Genomic DNA, 26,345 nt, shown 5'->3' with positions numbered 1-26,345 from the left:
AACAAAGAGAAATGTCATCATGTTTTCCATGTTATTTTTCATCAGTTTGAGGTTTGACTGGTGTTCTTTTAATTACTGGTTTAATGGGCCCAACTGGAAAAATAGTGCCAACAGATATTTATCTTGGTAACTCCAAATATTCGAAAAATGGCAGCGGATGGAAACGCATATTAAATCACATTTTAGTGGTTAAATCTAAACACAGAGTTTGGATACTCAAATAAAATGGTGTAGTATAAGTATAGTCTGGCACGTGCACAGGGCAGGTGCACAAAGGGACCTTGAGCACCTGCCCTTTTGGCCTCCTAGAGGGAAAGTGCCCCTTTTCAGGGGTGTTTTTTAAAATAAATAAATAAATTCCTGTTATTCTTCCTACATCCAGCATGACATAACAGTATACTCAATATGTCATCTTGTTTCTGAGTGTAGCTGACAGAATTTATATTAGTATATGTTAGTGTTAATAGTTTGCCGTGAGGTTAAGTGACTCTAGGTGACGGAACTCAGTAGCGTGGAACTAACGTTCAGTGGGGCGGGGAGGAGGAGGGGGAGGGGGGACTATTATTATCATCGCACATCACATTTAAAGCGCTGTCACTTAACATGTTTCTCCAAGTTGTCTAAGTTAGTTATAAAGTTGTGAAAATGGTTTGCATCCTTATCCCCCACAAGCTACAGATAACGATGATATGATAAATGTAGGAGATACGACGAAATTAAGGACGTTTTCCTCCTAGCAAGCAGCCAATGAGGTGCGTTCAATGACTATGTTAACTGTTGATTAAATGTCATTATATATTTAGGCAAATAGTTAAGTATAAGCACTTTTTTTCAGTATTTTTGGAGGGAGGGAGGGAGGGAGGGAGGGGATGAAGGGATTTTAACTGTTAAAATCTTATATAAACCAGTGTCTAATACACCTCATCTAAATGTGGCTTAAATGCATGATGTCTTCCAGGCCTCAATATTAATATATGATATGTGAATTGTATTAAACTAATTTGTTGGCACATAGTAATAGTATCTCAGCCATATAATATCAACATCTTCTTATTGCCCGTTATTTCTGAAGCAGTTATGCCTTCTATGGAGAGGTGGTAAGAGACGAATATGGAGGCAAGAGAAGCAGCCATGCAGCCAGAGGAAGTACAGCTTTGTCAGCGGCAGAGCTTCTGCAAGTGAGGATGTCAGTCAGAGGGCTACAGTAGGTAAGAGTTGGGCTGGTTAACATGTGCTTGTCATTTAGCAGTGTTTGAACCAACCTCAGTCATGGGTTTGTTTTAAATACATACATTTTAATATCCCTTTAACAGTGTCATTCCGGGCATATATTTATTTCATTATTTGCTCTCTAACATCCTCTGCACATCCCTGAATAACGTGTACAATATAGTAAATAGGGAGTGATTTAATACACAGCTATTGTTACATCCACCATTTTGTCAGATCTGTAACCTAGCAAATTTTGACAAGCATATTTATTCACCGTCTAAATGCTGTTGTTGGACCATTATTTGCAGATACTCCAATTAGGCTACAGCAACTATTTTATAACTGTTGGTCGTAAATTGAGAAATTAAATTTGTTTTTATGCCACCAGTTTAGTGCTAACCATGGTAGCCTCATAAGAGTTGTTTGAGGCTGAACCATACCAAATCTATACTTTATAACTTTATAATGTACAACCATTTCTGAATGTATAACCTACTGGTTTTACAAGCCAGTGACAACACTTCTGTGGGTTCCTCAATTGTGTGAGAGTGATATTAGTTCTGTAAGCACTGTGATAATAGCATTTGATAAAGACACTGAGGAAAACACCAGATTGCAGGAAGGCGTTGACGATTGCCAGTGCTTAATTATAGGCAATTAAAACCGCATGCTGTATATAAAAGGTTGTGGGAAATGAACCAAAGGGATAAATGGAGGACTTGATCTGCAGCATCACTCAAGCCTTTGGATTTTATCATTTTACTATTACCAGAACCTAAACAGACACAGCTTGTGTGCTTGTAATAGAGGAGGGAGAGGTTACTATCAGGGTAAAGATAAGAAATGCAATGTTATCATCAGTAATTTTAAAGAAACCGATCACCATTGAAGTTTAAATCTCTTGTTGTACATTGGCACTGATTTTGTGTGATACCCTCAAGCCTTTTGCCATTTACCTCAAGCACTAATTGCCTTTATGTGGTCATTTTTTATCAGTCTCATGGCTTCCTTAAACTCCCAAGGACTTTTCTCACTTCTGAGCAAATGCTATTCTTTCATTTTCTTTACTAAATGTCCTCACAAGATCACATGTTGAAAATATGAGCAGTGATAACTTTTGAAAGCCACTAGCTGCCTTGGTATTGAAGTGATGCTTTGATGGTTCAAACAGTGACTGGCTAATGCGGTATCCAGGTCACGACTAAAATACACAGAGTCAGAAACTATAACATCATTGATATAAGATGTTAAGTAATGTTAAGGTCTTCAGAGATAACCTAGACTGATGCATGGCCCTGTCTATGGGCTCAGAGATGTATTGAAAGAAATTTTGCTTGCTTTGGTTTATAAATGATTTTGCCTCTGAGGAGCTTGAGGAGCAGTCAGTGTGAATGCTGAAGAAACCGTTAATCATAACACCAAGTCCAGGAAGATTACAGCAGTTCGTAAAATTATCCTGCAAGCATTTAATGTTTAGAAAGGTGGCGAATATTATGAGGTGGGACAAGAAAATTTGCATTTTGAACAAATCAGTCATTTTCTGCAAAAGACTTGTTTAGTCCTTATAAAACTGTCCCTCTGTGCTCACAAACCTTGACTGGCAGACTGATTACAGCTTGACTTTTTCTGTGCTCACTCAAGTTTTGTAATTAATAAACTTCTGTATTATCTGTCACTCTTATTTAGAAAAAAAAGAAAAAGACAATAACTGCCTCTCCCCTGTCTCTTTTCAGACAAAGACACACACTGACACTGAAGTGCACGCTCATGCACAGTTTCTATCTCTCGATATCGATCCTGCTGTCTTGAGAGGGCATAGAGAGACCAGATGCAAACATCCCATTTTCTAGTATTACAAATTTAATTCGCACGTCCCACCTACAGAACCACAAACAGGTGACTTTTTTGATGAAAGAAAAACTGCTTCACTGGGGGGGAACTATTTAGACATTTAGACATCCTGTGTGAGTGCATTTGCATGTGTGTGTCTGCTGATGTGTCTCTTGACAGTGAGTTGTCAGTCCCTGCTGTGCCTTCTGGCTTGATGAGAACATCAAGAGGCCTTTCTGACTCATGTCTGAGTGTGCGTGTGTGTATGTTTGTGTATGTGTGCATGTGTGTATTTGTGAATGTTTTGGTCCGTCAGTCTCTCCTAAGTGGATGATGCTTCATAAAAGTCCAGATGCTTTTTGTGTAAATCAGTCTTCCTTGTGATGTGGGAAGATACTCTTTGAAAGTGATAGTGCAGCTGTGAGTGATTGTAATTTTGAGTCATGTAAACCATTGATTTCATCTGTGTCAAGCAGCAACTACCATGGTTTGAGGCTGAAGCTGATGCTGAAGCACTTTTTAAAGTGTAATGCCACCAACAGCCACTAGATGCTGGCTCCAAAAAATATTCCTTGCTCCCATTCAAAAAGTGTCAACTTCTCTTTAGAAGTACTAAGTGGTTATTGTTATGGTCTTAGTCACTGAATTTGGGCCCTTTCATTGGTGTGCTAGTGGTCATTTTAGAAATATTGCTCTGTTAATAAGATTTGAAGACTTATAGTAGGCTTTGATGCCTGTCCCGTGGGCGTTGATTGATAGCTGTGTTCGTTCACTCACCTGCTGCTTTCCCAGGCTCTTGGACTCACACTAAGTCGGACTGTCGTCACAATATTTCGGTAAATTTAATGTGACTTGACTAATATACCTGCCCTCTTAGGACAGTTTAGCTAAAGTAGCTAACGTTAGCCCAAGTGTGCACAGGTCAGTGTTCCAGTAAGCCAGACCTTTGGTCTGAGGTAGGAAGGCGACACTCCGCACTCCTTATTTGGAAGTTCCTGGATCCAAATGGAAAAAATTGGCGCTATCCATAAACAGCAACTCCAATGCAACCAATGCAAACCAACAGGCAATGTCACACCTCGCTAAGTCTGTCTTTATATACAGTCTACGATTTGTATCATTCATTGTATTTTTTTACGATGTCCAGTGTTATTTTCTTTTCCTTAACACATTATGTGTTAGTCCTCAATGGTGACATGTCAATTAAATTAAGCAACTGACTTTCAGCACACTCTGAATGTTAATGGAATATATAGTGTGTTCCATTAAAAAAGGAAGAAACAGCAATATGGCATCCCATTGGAGATCTCTTTTTGACCACCAGTGGAAAGTCCAAAAATCACTAATGTTTATGCCCAGGTTTGGTTCCCCAACCTCTGGCTTTGACTTGCTATATGACTTGCTTAAGTTAAACTTTCTTCACCAGTCACTTTGTCTAAGTGTACATCTGGTGTACAAACAGCTTGTGTGAGCTTGTGGGATGAGAGCACCAGTCCTTGATATGATATGAACAAGTATTGTTTTGATTGTGTTGGTCTGGCAAAGCAAGAGAATGAGCTGAAAAAGTGGCTGAAATCTGCAGAACTGCAGCCTGGGTTGTTGATTCAGGGAGCCATTTGATTCAATGTTAATGTAAAAAAATATTGCTTAATGCAGCTTTAATGATATTGGCTGCCACAATAAGAGACTCCATTTTTCACTTGTGTGCTTAGCTGAACAAGCTGTTGAGCCACAGTATTAGAGTATGTGATTCTTCCTCGTTTTCTCTCTGTATTTCTTTCATTTTCCTCCCTTCTTTTCACTTTAAAGCAAATGACCCTTGAGAAAGGCTCGCAACTCACCCCAAGACACTACATTTTCCTCTGCAACCTTATCAATTAAAAAGGGAAAATAATGTACACCACCTACAGTTATTTGCTGTTCTGTAATTCCACGCCATTTATCAATACAGCTCTCTCGCAGGGTGCATTTACATAAACCTGTAACAGCACTGCTTTATCATTTAATTGGTCCCCAGTGTGAGAGACACCATAACATGCAAATAATACAGAAACTCTGAATTAAAAGCTGAATACACAGACGGAAATGCTATTGAATTCACAAGTGGTTGACAACTGTGGGGCTCTTTGCTTAAAGAGTTTTCAATTTTCTTCAGGTTAACAGAAAACCAGAAGTCCAAGCTGTAAGCAAAGTGCACATTTCTTCTTGGTGTTGATGATTCTCAGGTTATTATTAATTATTCAGTGACAACAAGGCGGCAAAGTAAAGACACAAGTCACAAAGCAAGCATGCAGCAAGCAAAGGCTAATGTTTATTGCCTAAATAAAGATTAATATTAGCTTGCTTTGTTGTACTCTAAACTCTTTGATTGGTATTTGCTAACTTAAGCAGATGACATTTCTAAAATTGTCTATATTGTATAGGTGCAAGTTAACTGGATATAATAGTTTGATTTTAAAAACAATATATATGATGTTACAAAACTAGAGAGAGAGCAAGGTTCTTCTACAACACTGCTAGAAACCAATTACTTAATACACTTTCTCAATACATTAGAAGGACAAAAAGAAAAAGAGATACAGGTGGGTTAACAACATGAGCACTAACCTCCACAAAATACTGTTATGCTACAGAAAATACATGTCAGACAACATTTTAAAAGGCATTGTCTTCCATGAAACCTGCAGGTCAGAGGTTGGCCTCAGGTCATTGTCAAATTCTGATATGACATTGTTACATGTTCTCGTTGCGCTGTGTCTACATGTCTAATAACTGTATTTCTGCTACATGTAACCTCTGACTCTGTATCCCTGAAAGTGACAGTGACTGGTAGGGCTGAGGTTGGATGACTTTGTTGTTTACTCTCCAGGGAGAAGTCCATTTATCATACTGAGAGGAAAGGGGTGTGAGTGGGAGTAGTCTGATGACATGGGCTGCTGCACCACAAAGAACTGCTGTTATAGTGTATATACTGTAAGTACTGTGTGCAAAAGATGTATTTCAGTAAAAATTATAACGAGATTAACAATGTTACAAAATGATACACATGTAAGACAGGTAAAAAAACAATGGATGATCAGTGAAACTGCAAAGACAGTGAAGCTACATTACTGCACACACTGGGCACATTAGAGCTATTCTACACATTTATAATCCTCCTTTTATCATTTACATTCAATATCAGGCTCATTTTTGCAATGTTTTTAAATAGAAATACATGCCTGGAAAAGTTTTTAAGAAATGTTGCTCAAAACGAAGGCTCAGGTCAGATAGGACACTTAATTTCCTGAAGGCCAGCTTAATAAGTAAATTGACCCCCAAAAAGTAATCATTGTCTGTGATTGATTCCTCTAATCCTTTCTGTGATACAGCTGTACCCACTGGCATCATTGTCCCAAGAGAAATTGTTTAGATTCCACTTGCTCGAGAGGGTTGCCTGATCGCAGAGGTGCTTGTGTGAGGGTTAAGACTTACTGTTCATTTGCACTCAAGTATATCCATAAAACTCTGCCATAATTAATTTTATTAATTGACAAGCTTTAAACATTAATACTGACATATGATCACCTTTTGAGTTGATATGGCGAATTTGTTAGCTAATAGTTGCCCACACATCCAGCAGACAGAGCAGTATTAGCATTCATTTGTAGTCGTTTTTGTCACCCTGATGTAAATCCAATACTCACTCACCTTTAAACTCTGTTTTTTGTCTCCACCAACCCCTGAGGGAAATATGTAGCTGTTTACCATGTTCACCAGCTAGACGCTAACTTTGTCTGTCGGCTGTTTGGCGCTGAGCAGGTAGCGTACAGTGGCTTTATCAGAACTTTTTAGCTGAAAACAGTTGCCTTCTGCGGCTGGAAATGAGTGTGAAAAGCAATAAGACTGAACAAAACAACACATTCGAGGGTTGTTAACAACAAAATGAGTTAAATGATGCTAAAAAGCCGAGTAGATCAGAGACTGGTGATAATTATCTGTAGGTTTGTCACCACGAGCAACACTGTTCCTGTTACACGTGGTCATGGAATCCACTGTTCATCTAAAAATATTGATTAGTGCTGCTTTAAATGATTTTATCACATTCACTGGAATGAGGTGTATGGTTTTAAGGCACTTCTATTATTTAGGACCAAGTTGGATAAGAGCTTGAGGGAAAATCACTTGAATGTTAATGTGAATGGTATTTACAAGTCGGGAACTGTTGATTTTAGTGAACACAGTATTAGCCCTGAGGTTAAAGTCAAAGGGTTAACACAGTACAATAACTCAGCTCACAGTTAGCTGCTGCCACGTGAGAAGGGGCTACACCACCTCAAGGCAGCCTCTACTGTGAGTGCTACAGTGTGAATAACCCTGGGTTAAGAGCATGTGAAAAGGGATTCACAGCGGTAGACGTTTAACAGTGTCTTTGATTACCTGTGTGGACAAAGACGTGCTGACTTAGTTCTTCTGCACTCAGACTGATTGGCCCCCACGGACACATGGAGTCACTGATTGGCCCTCGACATACAGAGGGCAGCAAGCAGGAAGTCCTCATAAAGAGAGAGGGATGTTCAATCTTCCGGCTCCCCAGACAACCAGAACCTGCCTTCTGCCGAGCCTTATCTATTTCTCTGAGTGTGTTTCTTTCTGTTTTGATTTTTTTTTGCTCTTGTTTGTCTCACTGTTAGAGCTTGTCCTCTCTTTTCCCCACCGTCAGTCTCCCTGCTCCCTCCCTTCCAATTGTGTTTTTATCTTTTTCTTTCAGTCTCTATAACTTTCTCACTTCCTCTCTCTAACACCGTCTCAGACCTCACACCCTCTCATATCTCCTTCTTTCTTTCTTTTCCCTACAGCAGCTTTCAGAAAATTGTCTTCTGTGTGAAATGAGACAGAGGAGATTGGCTTGCAGTATTCGAGTGAGAGAGAGACTCTGCAAGGAGGTTGTAAAAATGAGTCCTCCATGGGGAAATACCCACAGCTGTATTAAGATCTCCTCGTCTCCTCTTCTTTTAAACGGATCCCATTCTCCAGCTAATTGTTTTGAAGCCAGCCCTGTAAATCCCCAGTGAGATCTGGCACTACTCATTGAATTAGCCCGGAGATACAGAAATATCTCTCTTTTATCAATCTTTGAGAGAGAAATATGTCTTTTCATTCTCCCCCTTCCTTCCTCAATCTGCTACAGTCCTTCTGTATGTCTCCCTCCATTTTCTGCCTCATAAAAGCATTTCTGCTTAATTCATTTCACTGAGCAACAGGAAAAAGGACAATGTGACAAAGATTGGGAGGATTCACATCATGTCACAGGACTTAATCCACTGAGCCGTGGGGATTCCTTCTAATACTGCAGTATCAAAATATGCTTACTCAGAATTTATTATTTTTAGAGGTGAAGACCCCAAATGGCAGATACCATCCCTCCTTTCAGACAATTTGTCAGCTCCACCTAAGAATTTATGAAACCAGGGTATAGCTTTCCAGTGAGTCCAGGGTTTGTAGGAGAATTTGATTGAAGTTAAACCCAAGCACACTGGAAGCAATTTACTGAAATGCGTCATTTGTAGCTGCTAATCTGCGGCTTGTATGACATGCTGCACGTGGTAGATTTGAAGTGTCAGCAGCAATGACACTGCTTTATTTCAACGCAATAACAGGTACCATTACTGGATACTTTTTGTAGACAGACTAAGTTTCACAGGCCATTTTGTTCATGCTTCAAAACTTTGTACAATTTTAATAAATATTAAAGAATATATACATGTGATTTGCTGTTCTTTTAACATTCCAATATTAAAGTTAAAGCAGGCTTCAAGGTAGTGGTCCCGCTTTTACTTCAGTTGAAATGCAGCCCGCCCAGGGTACCTGGCTTTTGACCAGTGTCTGCTGGAATAGGTTGCAGCACCACCTCTGACAGAAATAAGAGGGGATGATTGGAACTTATTGTGCTCACGGGAAGACCCTGCCTTCAGAGTATAATCTGTTATCTTAAACCTTATGTAAGATGAAGAAAAAAAAAGAGACATGGTTTGCAGACAGTTGTAAGACAAAAGTCTATGGTAAAACTACGTCTCTTGAATAAATTGTGTTAAGATTTTGTCCAACTGACAACCAAGCTAGCTGACTCTCTAACTGTCAGCTTGGTTGGAGAGCTATTGTGACTGTCTAGAGCTGTAAATTAGTCTTTTTCACACTTTCTGTCTGCTTCTACTCTGATGTTACTAACATAAAATCTGTTATTAGCATAAAATGTATTCTCTCTGATATTGGAAAGCAATGTTCAAAATTAGTGAAGTAAACTTGTGACTCTCAAAAACAGGGATTAATTCATCTGGTATCATGCCTAACTTTAGTGGATCATAACATGTTAATCTGCAGATGCTCTGGTTCAAGATGAGACCAAACTTTTCTATGGATGTCAGTTTTTGAGCCCTGACAAAGGCCAAAATGTGGCCAGCAACAGATTAGGTAAGCCTTGTTTTGAGATATCTATGTGTATAGATATGTGTATATATGAGTGTTAGTAGTAGCTATTATAACTAAGCACACCTACAAATGTTTATAATACCAAAGAGTTGAAACAGACACATCTATACTTTCAGTGTATGTGAGTCAGACGCCACTATATCTAGCTGAAATCAAAGACATGACTTTTTTTTTTCTAGACTTCTCACGCTGACATGCAGTAAGTTCAAAAACTTTGTGTACTTGATTGAAATAAAAATGTGTTATCGATAAACACTTTGCCCATTCCACAATGTACCTCTCTGTCAAGATTTGAGTTGTGGTCATGGACGTCAAAAGTAATTCATCCTTGGACTGCAGGGTGAAAGGAGGAGATTAAGCTGCTGGCATCAGTTACTCACTAGTAACAAGTTTGAGTATTACTGAGCTGAGCTTGCTGTAAATAATTCTGTGGCACTATTATGTTGATCTGTTTTAGGTAAATGCTTGCCTATAGAACATTTACATTGTCATCAACAGTCACCAGTATTCTTATCTGTGTCTGCACTGCTGAGGACTTGCGATGCTGTGTTGTGCTGAGGAGCCCGTGCTTGTATCGGTAATGTTTTATTTTACGTGTCCTCTGATATGTAATGTTAGTGGCTTACAGTGAAATGATCATTGCTCATGCGTTTGTATTGTACTCTGGCTGTTAGATTGCAATCAGCCATAGCCTGCCTTACTTGGAAAACCGTGAAAATGTTGTTTTGATATTCAGCAGGAATGTAATGGCGTGTTAGACTGAGCAGAGTCAATCTTATCAGAATCACTCATAGGTGGGACATGTTTCCCACCAACAAAGACACACACAGAAGAAATGTATATCTCTGCCAGGATATAGTCCCAGGATAATTGTCATAAAGGATAAATTGTAATTTCCATGTCTTCCAAGCCAGCAAGACACTGAATTTTAAGTTGGATTCACTGTATCACCTCAACATGTCATCATCAAATTTGGCAAAATACTACAAAGGCTGAAGTGCAGTTTCATAAAGGGACATTTAACCCTTTTTACAATAATTCTTGTCATCCTGTTGACTAAATGTATTGATACTATAATCCAATGTTGAAATTTTATTTCACATGGATTCTACAGTTATGCATGTAAAACCTAAAACTTCTGATATTTTATCCCAGATGAGTATGTTTTAAGAAAACTTGAGGCCAAGGACAGGACACTAATTTAGTTCAACTAACTATAAATTAAAGTTGGAAACCTTGCTGTACATTTACTGTAGCCAACAACGTTGAGTAGTGATAGTGCACGGGAAAAGTCAAACCAAGGTGAAGAGACTTTACATCAGGAGGTGGAGATGGTGCCAAGAAAACAACAGAACTGAAGTATAAATTGTTGCTTTCTGTACATGAGTCAATTTAAGCACTGAGCCAACAACCTTGACAAGTTGGTATATTTATACACAAAAGTCAAAGTCAGTGTTTACAATGTGACTCTAAGCCAAGGGGACTTTGGACTAAAGTGTTGCCATCCGTTTGTATGTAAGTCAAATTAAGCCAAGTTAGTTCGACTGATATGGATATTACTGGGCTGGATGTTACCATAGAAGCAGGTTTTTCCATATTCATGCTGATTATTTTGGTCTCTTCACACAAAGCAGGATAAAATACTGCCTGCTGAACAGTTAGAAACCAATCATTGGCTTTGATGTGAAGCCTTGGCAGACAGCGAGGGTGGGATAAGTGAGAGGGCAGGGAAGAGAACGAGTGTTTGTGGGAAAAGAGGAGTCGAGAGAAAAAAGGCAGATGAAGGAAGCGAGAGAGAAAGTCAGAGAAGAGTGTATGCGTACTTGAGAAGGACCCAGCCACAGAGTGAGACGGGGAGTTAAAAGAGCGTCCGTTCTGGTCAAGATGAGATGGTTGATTGTGTGTGGATGGCTTCCAGGAAGTATCTGGAGTGAATTTGGAAGCGCTTCCCGTCCTTTGAGAGTGTTTCTTTTAATCATGGCTGTTGGGGCTGTGGGAACCAGCCTCACCACGGAGAGGACACTGTTAATTAGACGGCATGTTACTGCACATCCCTGTAGAGTCAACACCCTGCACTGCTATGATTACACTCTGTTTCTGTCTCACACTCACAAACACACACAAATCTTACAGTTATGCATGCTCTCTGTGAGATTTTTTTTCATATACAAAGACATAAACATGCAAATATACAAATCGCTCATGCACATAAACACTGATGATTTCATGCATACACACACGGGGGAGTTCGCCAGTTTTCCATGACAGTTTGACCATGACCTGTGTGACCAGTGTTCCTCTTGGCCCTGTGTTTGGCATCGTGATTTTTGGACTTTTCCTCTTGCCACACTACAAAATTATCCCATGTGTGTAACTGATGTACCAGCAATTTCAGGCAGCAACTATCTGGCTTCATTTTTAGGTTGCCTTATGTCGCTGCTGAAATTTCACTCCTAAAAAGTCTGACTTTCAAACATCTATTAGAGCTGGCACACACAGCTAATTGGTATTCATTTTAATGACTCTTTTGAGTACAGCTGCTTTTGTACTTGTGATTCACAGCTTTTGATACCTGAGTTGCAGGTGCATCAAAATTAATGTGATAAACTCTCAAAAATCAAATAAACAAACACAGAGACTGCAATAGCAACAAAAACAGTGATCACAAGTCAATTGTGGCTAAAACTGACTGAAAGATTCACCAAATAGCCAAAAAAGTATGTGATTGTTAGATATCTCATTCCAAATACATGGGCATTAATGTGCTGCTATGACAGCTTCTGCTCTTCTGGGAAGGCTTTTCACAAGAGTTTAGCCCATTCAGCCACAAGAGCATCATTGAGTTTTGGCAATGACATTGGGCAATAAGACTGGGCTCACAGTGGGCGATCCCAAAGTGTTGGACAGGGTTGAGATCATGGCTCTGTGCTGGCCAGTCAGGTTCTTCGCCAGATTAGGAAAACGATTTCTTTGTAAGCCTCTCTTTGTGCACAAGGATTTCACTTAATTGGAATTGTTAACACATACAATCTCAAAGTAGTAGTCTCTCTTGTGTGTCATGAGAATGAAGCTTGCAGGTGTGTTTTCATACTCTGACTCTGTTTTCCCTGGTTGCCACCATACTGACACATAAAAAAGTCATTAATTTCCTCAACAGTGTGTTTCCATGTTTTTCTTATTGAAGTCCTGGTAGCCCAATAAATTATATCATATTAAACAGAGCAGGTGTTGATTGCAATGTTCATTTTTTCTGCCATTTTATTTGAAGCACTTTTATGTTCAGTAGTTGAATAGGAGTCAAGAAAAAAAAAAACAGCTGTGCTTCCGTTCAGAAGTTGTTTGATTCCCTCTGGACTTCACGATGAATGGCGGCCTGTTGCACCTCAAGTGTTTGAGTCTTTACATTTGAAGAGGGGCATAGCCCACCATAAAAAGCAACCAGGAGTTGTCCACATACTTATGGCCATATAGTGTATATAAGAAGATACTTTTTTAACAATAGTACAGATTACAAGGGTCAAAAATTCATCATTTAATAAACATCTCTAACTGCCTCACAAAATGTAAACATTATGAATTGTTGTATTATAAGATGTTTATTATTACACACACACACACACGTTGTCTTGGGTTACTTTTGGGAACCTTACATAGACTCACATTCATTTCCTGGAGACTTACCATAAACCTACACCGCAACCACTACTTGCCTACCCTTAACCTATCCCTAACTTTAAGCACTGACCCAAAAATCAGCTTTTCCTAATTGGGAACAAACTTTTTGTCCACAATTGGACAAGCCACCCCCAATTAACTAGTCCTAAGTCTGAAATTTGTCCCCAAAAGTAGCCTATGACAGATCACACACACAAACACACAGACATTTGTCATTGTTTCTTTCTACCTCCTCATCTTGCTCGCTCTCTTTCTGCAAGTTTTCCTCACTCTGCATCTGTTTTTTTTCTGTCACCTCCATCTCCTTGCGAGGCACCCACAGATCCTTTGTCATGCATATACACACCCCTCCTTCTCTCAGCTGCTCTGATGAAGCTGTTACTGTCTGTCTGCATCCTAAGTCAGTTGTCTGAACACTGCTCAGGCAGTAATTACATTCATCTACTGCGGTAATTCACACCCTCACTCTTTGTATGTCTTCTCTATCTCTCTTGCTATCCCTACATCTCACCATTTTTCTCTGTATCTCTGTCTGTGTGTGTGTTCCCTTCCATTTCTCTCCCTCTAAACGACTTTTGCAGTGGAACGTTTTATTTATAGGGCCAATTAAATCTGGAGGAGACTCTGTGGGCTTTGGTGGAAAATATGTCTAAAAAAGCAGAATAGTTTTACATTTTTTAATCTTGAAGGCCTGCAAGAGCTGTAAACTGCTTGTCATGTTGGGGAGATAGATCATATTTGATCTCAGAGAAACAGGAAAGGAAGGAGAGAGAGAGAGAGAGAGAGAGAGAGAGAGAGAGAAATAGGTTTGGAAAGAGAAGGAGAGGGCAAAGAGAAGAGAAAGAGAAAGATAACTGTGTGGGGGAGTGGATCTTTTCTTAATTTTGTAACAGTCTTTTTGATGTCCCTGGAGAGTAGACAGCAGGTAAATGACATCTGGTGCAGAAGAGGAGAGGATGAGTAAACCAGATGAAAGAAAGAGGAATTAAGAACATATTAACTACACAATACAGCTGCTTTTACACAAACAAAATCTAATTTTAACTTTATGTGACACCGATCTTTGGAGTGGGGAACATGATGTTAGTTTAGGTACTTGGCTAATCACTTTGCTTTGAAGTTGAAGAAGCAGCTGTTTTCTCTTGCATGGAATCTGAGGGGTTTGTCAGCTGTTTGCTCACCACACAGTATTGATGTACAGTACAGGTCAAGACAATGAACTTGTGATTCAATGTTATGTTCAAAACCACAAACATCTCGAAACAATATGCGAGCCAGACATCAAGATGATGCTCAGACTTTTTCAGTGAGACATCACTTTCTGTGCCTTTATGAACCTGAAACAGCTGTTCATGCTGTGCATTACCATACCAGCCACATCAGCAAAAAGAGTTTCTTCAGTGAGGAAGCTTAACCAACCACTTGCAAGGCTACAATGAGCCTTTCAGTCAGACATACTTACATCAAAGAATTTAACCATCTATTGCAAATAGTTACGCAGTGTGATTTGTTGGAAAAGGCTCTGTGTCAAATACAAAATACCAAAGCTTCAGTGACTTAAAGAAAAGGTTGGGGTGGTGGGCAACAATCAGTGAGAGTCAGCAGTGTAATAATAAGGTGACAACTTATAGAGGCTGCCTCAAACGTGCATTGCATGCATGAATATGATTGGATGTACAGTAACTAGTCAGCTGGTAGCTGAACAGATGATGCATCATAAGTCAATGCTCTGCCTGAACTAATGCTTTGCTTTAAATATGGGAGCACTGAAAAAACACCACCACCATGTACCATAATCAATCTAACATGAGTGATCAAAACATATTCATAGGTAAAAGGCAAGAAGCTTCTTCTGCTCCGAGGTAGTGGGGCATATTTCCAGAGTGTGAAAGGCAAAACCCCTCACTCCTTATTTGAAAGGTCCTCGCTCCAAATTGAAAAGATAGTGCCAACCATAAGGAGCATCTCTTGGCTTTAAACCAACTTCAATAGAAACCAATGGGTGATGTCACACCTGGCTACATCTGTCTTTATATACAGTCTATGGTTGGTATGTAATCACATTTCTATAATTTCTGGATGGCCGCCTGATGTCGTCTCTAAGCATTAGCACGACTGAAATCAGCTGAACCAAATCAGTGTAGAGGGTCCTAAAATTCTGCTCCACAGTTCACGTGACGAGGCCAACACTAAATGCTGTCAGTGCATCAAGGCTGTTTAGGGACAGACTTGAAGAGAAACTCGCGGCAGAACTTGCCCTCAAAGCCAACAGCAGCCCCAGAGCCAGACCCTGACAACATGACTGATGCTAGCTGGCAGCTGGCTACACACTCCTACTGTTAGAGAGGCAGCAAGATAGAGAGGGACAGCAGGGAGAGATGAATGATTCAGGTCAGTGTCAGAACAGGATTGATTTGGATCAGAACCAAAACCACTGATGGCTTATTGAGACGGAGGAAGAATGACTAATAGATTTTAGATACAGGATGTCAAGCTGCCAGTTGGCTTCTGTTGGATGAAGGAGGTCATTGAAGGGGGAGGGTGGATGTGTAGCATGATGGCTAGATGGCTAAATACCCCCTCACACACATACACACACATCTCACAACCTTGGCTGCCGGTCAGATTTGGACCTGATGCTATTTAAGCACTTCAATATACTGCATAATTAATTAGGTATTGTTACATGCCATGATTAGGACATTACATCTTGTACACAAAAGAGAATGGCAGAAAGATTTGGAGAGATGAGAACAGATTGTCATGTGGACTCAAACTCCTGGAGCTGTAAGTACAAGGCAGGTGCCTCATCCCGCTGCGCCACAGAGTATCTCATCTATTGTGCGACTATTGTCTGTTCTGCATTGTCCTCTACAGCGGCCAAATGCCCAGAGCCACTGAACACAACACTGGACACAATGGACGGACACAGAGAGGAGCTGGGTCTTGGCAGAACGAAGCTGCGCACACAGTCACATACACACAATAAACACATACACACATACAGCATGCAAACGCACCTACAGCACACATGCTCATACACGCTTGCACACACACACATATGGGCATAAACACGCGCTCACAGCTGCTCAAAGGCACAAAGCTGGCGTAACAATGGCAGGGAGAGAGGGCCAGACTCATATACAAGCCCCTATGGGGTTGAGGGGATACACACACACGTACATATACACAAACACATTTCACACAAAAGGCACAAAAAGCAAGGGCCTACATCCCGAAGGCAGAGAGTAGAAAAACAGAGACGGACAGTCTGCAGTCAGAGGATCACAATATAACAGACAGACACAAGAGAGGGGGTGACAAAAATGATGTTGATGTGAGAAAAAAGAATGAGAGAACGATATCAACTCCACCGAGAGAGAGCTGTTGCATCTGATGGGACAGTGCTCTTCTTGTATGTCAACTACTATGGCTCAGACAGTGTCAGGAAAAAAAAATCACTGGTGTCAAGTGAATTATATCATGAAAGGAGAGAAAGTTGTACTCTCGTGAGATGTGTCTGGTCATCCTGTCTGATGAAGAAGTTAAGAATAAGGGAAGTTGAGCAAAGACATTTCTTGTTCCTATCAGTTTCTCAGAGACTGTCCCAAGAGAAGGTTGTATTGTTATTCGCCCAAAAATGACATATAGTTACATTTGAATGACAGATGCCATGTAGCAGCCATAGTAATTATGACCCGGAGCAGTGGCGCAATTCAGGTAACATTTATATGTCGACAAATTTCCACATTTGGAGCAAGTTGGATGGATGAAGGCTATAACCCAACAGTGGATTTTACCACTGGAGACCACTGTTTGCTCCCTGTTTTCAACTTTGAGTGTCACATTTCCAACTGTGAGTCAAAACAGTTTTTAAAAAAACTATAACTAAGATCATCCCCTAACCTTTACCCCATGGTTATTATTGTAGCCATGACAACGAAGGTTGCTAAATTTAAGGAGGTTGTAACTTTAACCCACACCGAATGTTTCTCTAACCTTAACAAAGTGATCATTTTAACCCAACTCATCATCTTTCCCTAAACCTAACCAAGTGTTTTTTTGTGTCTAAACCTAAGCAGACCTTAACCAAGCAGACTGTTGTCACATCATAAAACAGAATTACTTTTTAACAGTGGTTGTAACAGTTTTGGAAAGAACAGGCAATGACGTCCAGCTGATGACTACCAATAGTGGCGCCAGATTAGAAAACGCTTCAATGTGTCATTCTGGAGTGCACATGGTCAAACATTGTTTAATTTTAGGACTTGTTGGTTTCTTATGTTTGGAACAGTGACAGAGTAACTGTCTCTGCTTTGCAGCTAAATCATCAAAAGTAGCAGCTCCAGAGAGCCACGGTTGGGTTCATAGCTGCTCTTGCGTAATAAAGAGGGTTATTAAAGTCGAAATGCATTTTAAACAAGAACATGACTGCATGGACTCCCCTCATAAAGAGAGGAGCCAGGCTGTTGATCGACACGGAAAATTTTGAAAGGTTAAGGCATGAGTAACACTGGCTAGCAGTCTCAGCAAGTAATCTCACTATGTAGACTGACTTTGCCACCACAGCTGGCATTCACAGACTTGTGCCACACTAGTCGGTTTGAGTATTTGGCATCATTCAAGGTGGCACCAACCTCTGTGTAAACTATTATCAGGGAGAGGATGTGCAGACATGTATCATGCTGTGATCAACTTGTGCAGTCTTGTCTGTCCTGTGAGGCTTGGAAACATGCTGATAATGGCGTGTGCAGTGCAGTAATGTGAATATAGTGTCTCAACACAAGTTTGATGAGTGAGAATACATGATAAATCACTTAGTCAGCTTGTCTTTTTGTTTTTTTTTGCAGTGTTTTAGGAATACTGTCAGTGTCAATACACATGACCAAACTGAGAAATTGTATTGAATAATTAAGTGAAACATGTAAGAGTGAACACTGAACAGCGTGATGGATGTGTATCTGTGTGGCATCAGCAGCCAAAAGCGTGTTACTTTGTGTGACAGAGGGAGTATTGTGTGTACTCAGGTGTGTGCTCATCAAGCAAAGTGGCAATGCTAAAATACTGGCTCATGGAAGGGAAGCACTGTCAGAGATGAACCAGTGGACGTGCTGTAAAATGCAGTGAATAGGATACACGTGTTGAATTTTCATCAGGCTGGATAACTGCACTCCACACTGTTATGTGGCTTTGACCATGTTTCCATACACTGGGAAGGACACAGCAATTGGCGTTGACATGATTACAGGTTAATGGTCCAATCTGCAATAAATACCTGTTGTCTCCACCTCTTTATTCAGTTACGGCTGCATGTTTTCCCTCCATTTCCCCTGTGCAATATTTTAAAACAAGCTGATAAAAAGAAATGCTGAAAAATGTCTAAATCTAAGCACATTTCTTGGAACATGAGGGGTCATTAACCTCCATGACTATGTTAACACATAAAAGCCTTGTAATGCCTGACTAGAAAAGCAATTTCAGGAACTAAATTTTGCAATAACAGCAAAAGCTCCCATATAACAGCAGAGCACAGATGATAGCAACATAGAAAATCTTTAAAGGGGTTATAATATGCTTTTGTATGTTGTTATAATGTTGGATGTCTATATTAAATATGGTCAAAGTTACAAAACATGAGGTGAATGTATGTAAAACCTTCAAGTCAAAAGCCAGGGCTTCAGGCTGCTCTGAACACTCCGTTTGCAAACTTACCTCTACTTTCCCATCAAACTGACATCAGTGTTTTTTGTTGCTAAGGTTTTTCCATGGGTTGTTCAAGATCACTCGCATATTTTCGATCAGATTTTGGCTTAAACATGTACAGATGTATTTGAGAAGTTGAAATTTTGAGTTAAGAACAAGAGGAAAAAGTAGTGAAATCTGATTACTGCTGTTAGTTTACATAGCCTCCTAACCAATCAGAAGAGAGTGGGTTCATTAGGACACCTTAAGAAGACAGGAGCTAAAACAGCCTTTTTGAACTGTTATTTATGCCAAGACATTTCAGTATAGAGCCCCAGAATAAAAATACAGATCTGGAAATATGCATGATATGTCCCCGTTAAAAAACATATCGGTCCTTCAATTTTGCCTGAATCACTCCATATGCTGCATCAAACAGGCTTCCAAAGTGTGAACACAGCTTGGCTGAGGGTTAGGACAGTCACAGTTTGACCCTAAGCAGGACCATAATATGATGGGTCAGTGTGGATAATCTAGATGTAGCAAAACTGCAAACAAGTCTGGTTATTTTGTCAAATATTTCCATAAAGAAAAAGATTTTTTTCCTGTGGCAGTCACAGGAAATTGATGCCCCTCTCACTCTGTTACAAGTGATATTTGTTGGTATTAAAGTTAGGTTGTGACATTTCTGCCAGACTGTCAGGAGACCACCAGAATGCTCTGTGGGCTTGTATACATTTGACGCTTCTACTTCTGCTATTAAAGAACAACAGTTTGTCTACTGCACTGTATGTCTGCTTGGAGAATTGGAGACACTTTTTTTTCAGATAAAAAAAAAACAATTGGCAAGACAACAAGCTTGAGTACAGGGCTTCAAAAGATAGTGTCAGGGTAGAAGTGTGTATGTGTGTCTACAGTATACCACAAGACATCACAGACACAGGAAGACACAAAGGCAGACTCTCTCCATCACTTAAAGGAAACATTACCATCTTACTGCTAGCTACCCAGTAAATATCACTGTGTATGTTATTGTTTGTGCGTTCTTAACATCAATACTACTTGTTCTTCCTTTCTGTGGGACATCATTAATGACCCTATCACCAGTTTTACCAAAAGGGGTTTCGAGTGCTGGTCTTGGCGTCTGCAGGATCTCCTTCTATATGCTTCTTTATCTACCTGTCTATACATCTGCTTAACTGTCTTTCTGCCTCTGCATGCATCTGTCTTTCCCCACCTCTTTTCTCTCATCCTGTCTGCCTGTTAGCGACAGCAGCTGTGCAGGGATACATTCAGCAGGAAATTCTCTGTCTTGACTAGCTGTCTTCTCGCCTGACAGCAGAGAAGCTGAGAGCTGAGGAATCAGGAAACAGCTTTTATCTTGTCTGTCTCCTGCCTTTTGCTCCCAACTCCCAACTCTGCTTCTGAGAGGAGACACTGAGAGAGAGACAGACAGAGAGAGAGAGTGTGGGATGAGGGAGGTGGGGGTGTGTAGAGGAGGGGGCAGAGCGATAAAAGCAGGACAGAGTGGGGAAATGATATTACACAGAGAGAAATGAAAGAAAGAGAAAGTGAGACAGAAAGCTGATGGCGGAGTCTCTCTAAGAAAATGCTCTTTCTTTCTCCCTCTGTCTTTCTTTCACTCTCTGTTTTTTTCTGGCTGTTTTGATGTATTCAGACAAACCCACAGTACTCCGATGGTGAAACAGGCGTGCAGACACAACACAACAGATGAAGAGTGTCAGCTGGTGGTTAGAGGCTCACACATGCTGCTTATCTCTCTCTTTCTCTTCCCCAACTGCACTCTCACTCTCTTTCCACTCAATCTTTTGTCTTGCTCTCTTTTCTCCTCCTTTTTTTTCCCTCCTCTCCCTCCCGGCTTAGCTGTTGGAGTGAACTTGAGATCAATCATCCCCCAAACATTTGATCATCAACAGAAAATGGCCAGGCGGGATGTATAGACTGTGCAGTTGAACCATTAGCACATAGTCAGTCCTGTCCCTATGTAAGGAATCCCCGTCTCAAGTGGTTTTGTAACACTTGAGTTATTATTTAATCATACTGTAGTGCAGAGCAGACACACATTAAATGGAGCTTCTGTTGTGTTGCAAATGGTTGCATGAGTATGTTCATCATACATAGTCGCAGTTTATGGCAGGATTTTACATATTCAACACATTTGCAAATGAAAGTGTAAGTAATGCTTGGGATACCACATAAGTTGTTTTCCAAAGCAAGACGTTGGCCATTTGGAGAAAAAAAGGAAAAAAGTAATGATAATAAACAACTACTGGTCAAATTAACTAAATGTATAAAATGCTGACAAATTATCATGTTTGAAAATGCTATGTAGCTATTTGGCAAGTGTATAATTTTATACAGACTAATTCTTGTGTATTTGAGATATTTTTCACTATTATCTTCAGGAAATTACGCTGTTGTAGAGTTCTTATAGGCCAATCATCGTATTATTTCCATAAAGAATATGATTTATTTATTTATTTATTTATTTACAGGAAATGCTTGATATACCATTTACTTAAATGCATATTTATGGTTTAATTGTTTGTAAGAGACACCAAGACAAATATTTCCAGTTAAAAGTAAGGGTCCCGTAAAGGATAAACAATATAGCTTTTTGGAGTAATAATAATAATGTGATTTTAAAGACATTATACATTTTCATTTTGCATCCAAAACCAAGAGGGTGGCTGCCCTCTTGTGTCAAATGTCAATGTACAATAGGCCTGTTTCACAAGAGACACTTTGACTTGTCATAGTAGGAGAAGCACAGGTGTTACTCATAACATTTTATCTGTTTATTTAAAGGACCCCCATTAGCTGATGCTATGGCAATAAGCTTATCTTCCTGGGGTCCACACCTCACATACTGTACATAACATATTACATGATGATTTATTTTTTATTAGGCGGATATTAAAGGGTAATCTATTCTAGTCTACTATGGTTCTGTAAACGAGCCATAATAGACTGGAATTTTTTTAACGAGTCCTTAGGCCGGGTACCACAATTCAGTTCAGTTCAGTTTCAGTTTATTCACAAATTAGTTTAAATACAAGTACAATCATATAAGATATGATGGAGATATGTGAAATGGCACACCCTGATAAGCTATCTGAAGCTTGAGAATAGGGGCCCAGATACTAAGCAGGTAGTAAACATATATTTTAGTCTATATATTTTTATCTAGATTTAAATGGAAAAGCGTGCATGTATTATACAGTAACATTTACAACCTACAAAACATCTAAGACTAACCTAATACCTTAAAATACTGCTAAATGGTCCCATGACATTTATTCTATCAGTCTAACATTGATTAAATAGGTAGGATACAATAAATAGATACATATGGTTAGTGAAAATAACTGGCAAATCTGGTGTTGTGGTTATGTGTGTTATTGCAGTAAACTATTTGGTCAAATAAAAATGTTGACATCTTTAATTTAATGGTGCAGCTGAAAGATGTGGCCAAATGAGGAAATCCTTTGCTCAACAGTGAGCCATGAGAGGCTGGAGTACAACTTTTCAGTGCTAGTTCTAATAGAGTAGCCCAGAACAAGTCCAGCAGCTCTGTTTTGTGCAACTTGTAATTTTGCAAGATTGGTTTTGGATGCAGACAACCATGCTATTGAACTATAGTCCAGGTGACACAAAATTAATGATTTAGAAACTTGACCCAGCATGTGTGATTGTACATAAGGAGAATACTTTCTTCTGACTGCAATGCCTTGGCCCATTTTTTCTAACAACAGTATTAATGTGCTCGCTCTGTCCGGATGACTGTCAAGGACCAGGCTCAGCAATTTAGCTTTGTCCACCTGTTGTAGGGGTTCACCAGATATGGAAAGCTCCAGTTTAGGCTTAGAAAGCAATTTGTGTCATGACCCAAAGACAATACCTTTTGTATTGGATATATTTAAGGCAAATTTATTTGTTTTGATCCAATCATACACTACATTCAACTCACTAGACAAAACTTGATTTATGTCATGTGGTTGCTGCATATACACAGTGGAATCATCAGCATACATTGTTATACCAGCCTTTTTTACAGCAGAGGGCAAGTCATTAATGAAAATTGAAAACAGGAGCGGTCCCACTCAACTTCCCTGAGGTATACCACATGCTAAACTACTACAATTTGATAGGCTACCATTGTAAAAGACCTTCTGTGTTCTAGAGAAAAGATAACTTTTCATCAAGGTAGTCACAGATGGGCTAAAACCATAACATTTGAGCTTTTCAATTAAAATATCATCATCAATGAGTCAAACGCAGCACTGAAATCTAACATAACTGCTCCCGCTATTTTTGAGTCAGCAATCTCCCTCAACCAATCATCAGTCATTTGTATAAGTGCTGTACAAGTAGACCCTTAACCCCATAACCCTTTCTGTATGCATGTTGATATTTGGTGGTCAAGGTGTTATTGTTAAACTAATCTTGGATCTGAACATGAATAATCCTTTCCATAACCTTGCTAAGCACAGGAAGAATATTTATAGGTCTACTATTAGGCCCACTGAAACATAACTTATTATCCTTAAGCAATGGACTCATTTTTCCCTCCTTCCACAGTCTAGGATACACTTCACATAGCAGACATGTATTCAATATGTGACTTAAGGGACCCAAAATGTAATCAGTAGAGATGTTTAGCACTTTGCTGTCAAGATTGTCTGTGCCTGCACTGATGTAATCAGGAAGAGTCTTCAGTAATAAATTAACATCTGTAGCCTCAACACAGTTGAATTTAAACATACAATTTTTACCATCCATAGTTTCATTACTAACCAGCTCACAAGGGTTAGAATCAGTACCACCTAGGCTCTGCCTCAGATTGTTCACTTTACTGATAAAGAAGACATTAAAATAGTTAGCAATGTCTTGGGGCTTAGTTAAAAACATACCATCTGATTCAACAAAAGAAGCGCATTCTTCCATCCCATGATTTTATTCAAGGTATTCCAAAGTTTTTACCTTCATGTTTTTTACGGTCAGTTCCTTGCCTATAATATCCATTCTTCTTCCTTTTGTTCAATTTAGTTACTTGGTTTTTGGTTTACAGTGTTTTGATCTGTCCTCCAATAAACCCAATTTTACCGCCAACAATTTAGCTTCATCCCTCTGTTTCATTAAATTCTTCAGAGGTAAATTAATCCATCGTGCTGTTTTAGTTTTAGCTGTGAACTTTTTAATATTTGCATGTCTATTAAAAATGTCCATAAATATATTCATGAAATCAGTTAAGGAAACCTTTGGAACGTCAGCACTGTACACACCATTCCAATCAACATTTCTAACATCCTCCACAAAGTGATCATTAGCAAATCTTTTGCATGATTGTCTATATAACTTTGGCTTTTGCTTTAGGAATTTCCTCTGAGAGCAACCATGTTGTGGTCACTAAACCTACTGGTACACAGACTGTATTTAAGCATAGCTCAGGGACATCAGTGTATACTATATGATCAATACATGTAGAGGAAGTATGGCCTGCCTGATTAGGGAAAACTCTTGTTGGGAAGGAAAAAATTTGTGATAAATGACAAACACTAATTAGTGATAATATTTTTTTCTTCCTTGGGTTATCCAAGGTTATCCAGTCTATGTTCATATCTGCAAGCAAATGTGTTTGACTGAGACTCTTTCAATCACTTCACATAAATGATTGAGTGGTCTGTAGCAGCAGCCCACCACTATTGGTTTCAGGTGGGGTAGATGTACCTGAACCCACAATGCTTCTACATCATTCATAAATCAGAATGTAGTTTAACAGGAAGATGGCTTGGTACAAAAATTGCTACCCCCCCCAATACTTCTGTCCCTCCTAAGGGGGGGAGGGGACCATTAGCCAAGAACTCAGAGTTCTGAATAGATGAATCTAAATGAGTTTCAGATACCGCCAATACTGTATATGAATAGAATTAGCAAGCACCAGATTATTCAAGTCATGTGTCTTGTTCCTTATGCTACAGATGTTCACATGTGCAATTACCAAGCCTTTGTTTGGGAGCTTTAAAGGGCTCAGTGTCATTATTTGGGATAAGAAGTCGCCTTGGTCATAAAGTCAGACGTGCATAGATCACAAACTTTTTCTGGGTTTGATGATCAACTTTTCATACCTCAGCACTGCAGAATTACCCCTCTCCCAGGCAGTACGCAGCTCAAGCATCAACTCCTTCCTTTTCTTCTTGATAAGGTCAGAGTAGTCTTCATTGATGTAAATCCGTGTTCCTTTAAGTTTCTTGGCAGTGATTGTATCATCTGCTTGTCCTTGTAGCGCAGGAGTTTTACAATGATATGTCTTGGCCCACTTTCATCAAACTCCTCTACTCTATGGGCCCGTTCTATTTCAATATCCTTCACATTCAGGCCCAATGTCTTTCTCAGTATTTCTTGTACTTTCATTTATGACATTTCCCAGTTTTCACCTTTTTCCTTAGGGACACCGTCAATAATTATATTGCTCCTCCATGATTGATTTTCCAAATAGTCCATCTTGTTCTTAATCCCATCAAGAGTCCCAACAGATTTTGCCAGGTCCTCCTCCAGTTCTTTCATTTTTTTTTCCATTTTCACGTAGCACTTTGTCCTGACTCCAATTTTCATGAGCAAACTCTAGACTAGTCTTGAGTTCTTGTCTCTTTAAGTGCACTGTCCACTCTCTTATGCACAGCATCTGAGATAATTTCAACACAGGATTTAAAGTTCTTATTTTGCTGCTCCAGCAGATCTCTGTAAAAGAGTAGACATGGTCACTAGCTCCTCCTCTGGATATTTATCTTCTTTGGGTGACATCTTGTAACACAGTCACAGAGTAGGCCTCAATGCCAAAAAATCTGTTCAAAATCTCTCTTTGTGATATCCATCCATGACTTATACAACTGTGTTTAACTCAGATAAAGTATTTGGTTAAAAAATGTTTTTAAAATTCTTAAAAGATACTGCCTGTCTCACACGAGTCCATGTGACGCATTCACCGACCGACAGTGAAAAATGAATATGTATGTATAACATTAATGATGGTTCTACTGAAGTGTCTCAGTAAGTCATGTTTTTGCTGTAAAGGAAAGGAAAGAGAGTCTGACACTTGTGGCTTTTTGTTTGTTTGTCAATCATTATCTTATTATAGAGGGCAAAACTGAAAATGGGCAAAGGAATAACAATGAGTATAAAACTGTCTATATAAAAGCCAGGTTTATAAAAAAATATGCAATTTCTCCATTTTTTCCATTTTTATTATTAGTTTTTGAAGGATTTTTCATGTTATTTGTTTACTATGTTTACTATATTTTGTCATATGTGAGGTATGCTTTATATGGTGTACGTGATGTACGTGATGATGTTACATGATGTAACAAACAGAGTATTACAAATACTGCAACCCAATCACCAAACAAGAACATTGGTTTTGGGTAGTTCAGCAAAACCCTGAATTGTGTTCAATGCCA

The 26,345-nt window shown here is 39.4% G+C and overlaps 1 long non-coding RNA gene across 6 annotated transcripts in view; it reads left to right on the top strand.

Annotated features, from left to right (window-relative positions):
* The first annotated feature begins 564 nt into the window (after positions 1-564).
* Positions 565-26,345, top strand: part of LOC121905150 — a 142,813-nt gene continuing 117,032 nt past the window's right edge. For 5 of the 6 annotated variants that reach the window (XR_006098363.1, XR_006098362.1, XR_006098364.1 and 2 more), the window contains exons 1-2: positions 565-752; positions 1,076-1,208. This is a non-coding gene — a long non-coding RNA (uncharacterized LOC121905150). Of the gene's footprint in view, positions 753-1,075; positions 1,209-5,911; positions 6,016-7,504; positions 8,732-26,345 lie in introns of those variants that run through there. The other variant, XR_006098361.1, reaches the window with a different exon arrangement.

The sequence above is a fragment of the Thunnus maccoyii genome, chromosome 10, assembly GCF_910596095.1.
Source record: "Thunnus maccoyii chromosome 10, fThuMac1.1, whole genome shotgun sequence".
Lineage (NCBI taxonomy): Eukaryota > Metazoa > Chordata > Actinopteri > Scombriformes > Scombridae > Thunnus > Thunnus maccoyii.
The sequence above is the reverse complement of the archived record's forward strand: the minus strand, read 5'-3'. Positions and strand labels throughout refer to the sequence as shown.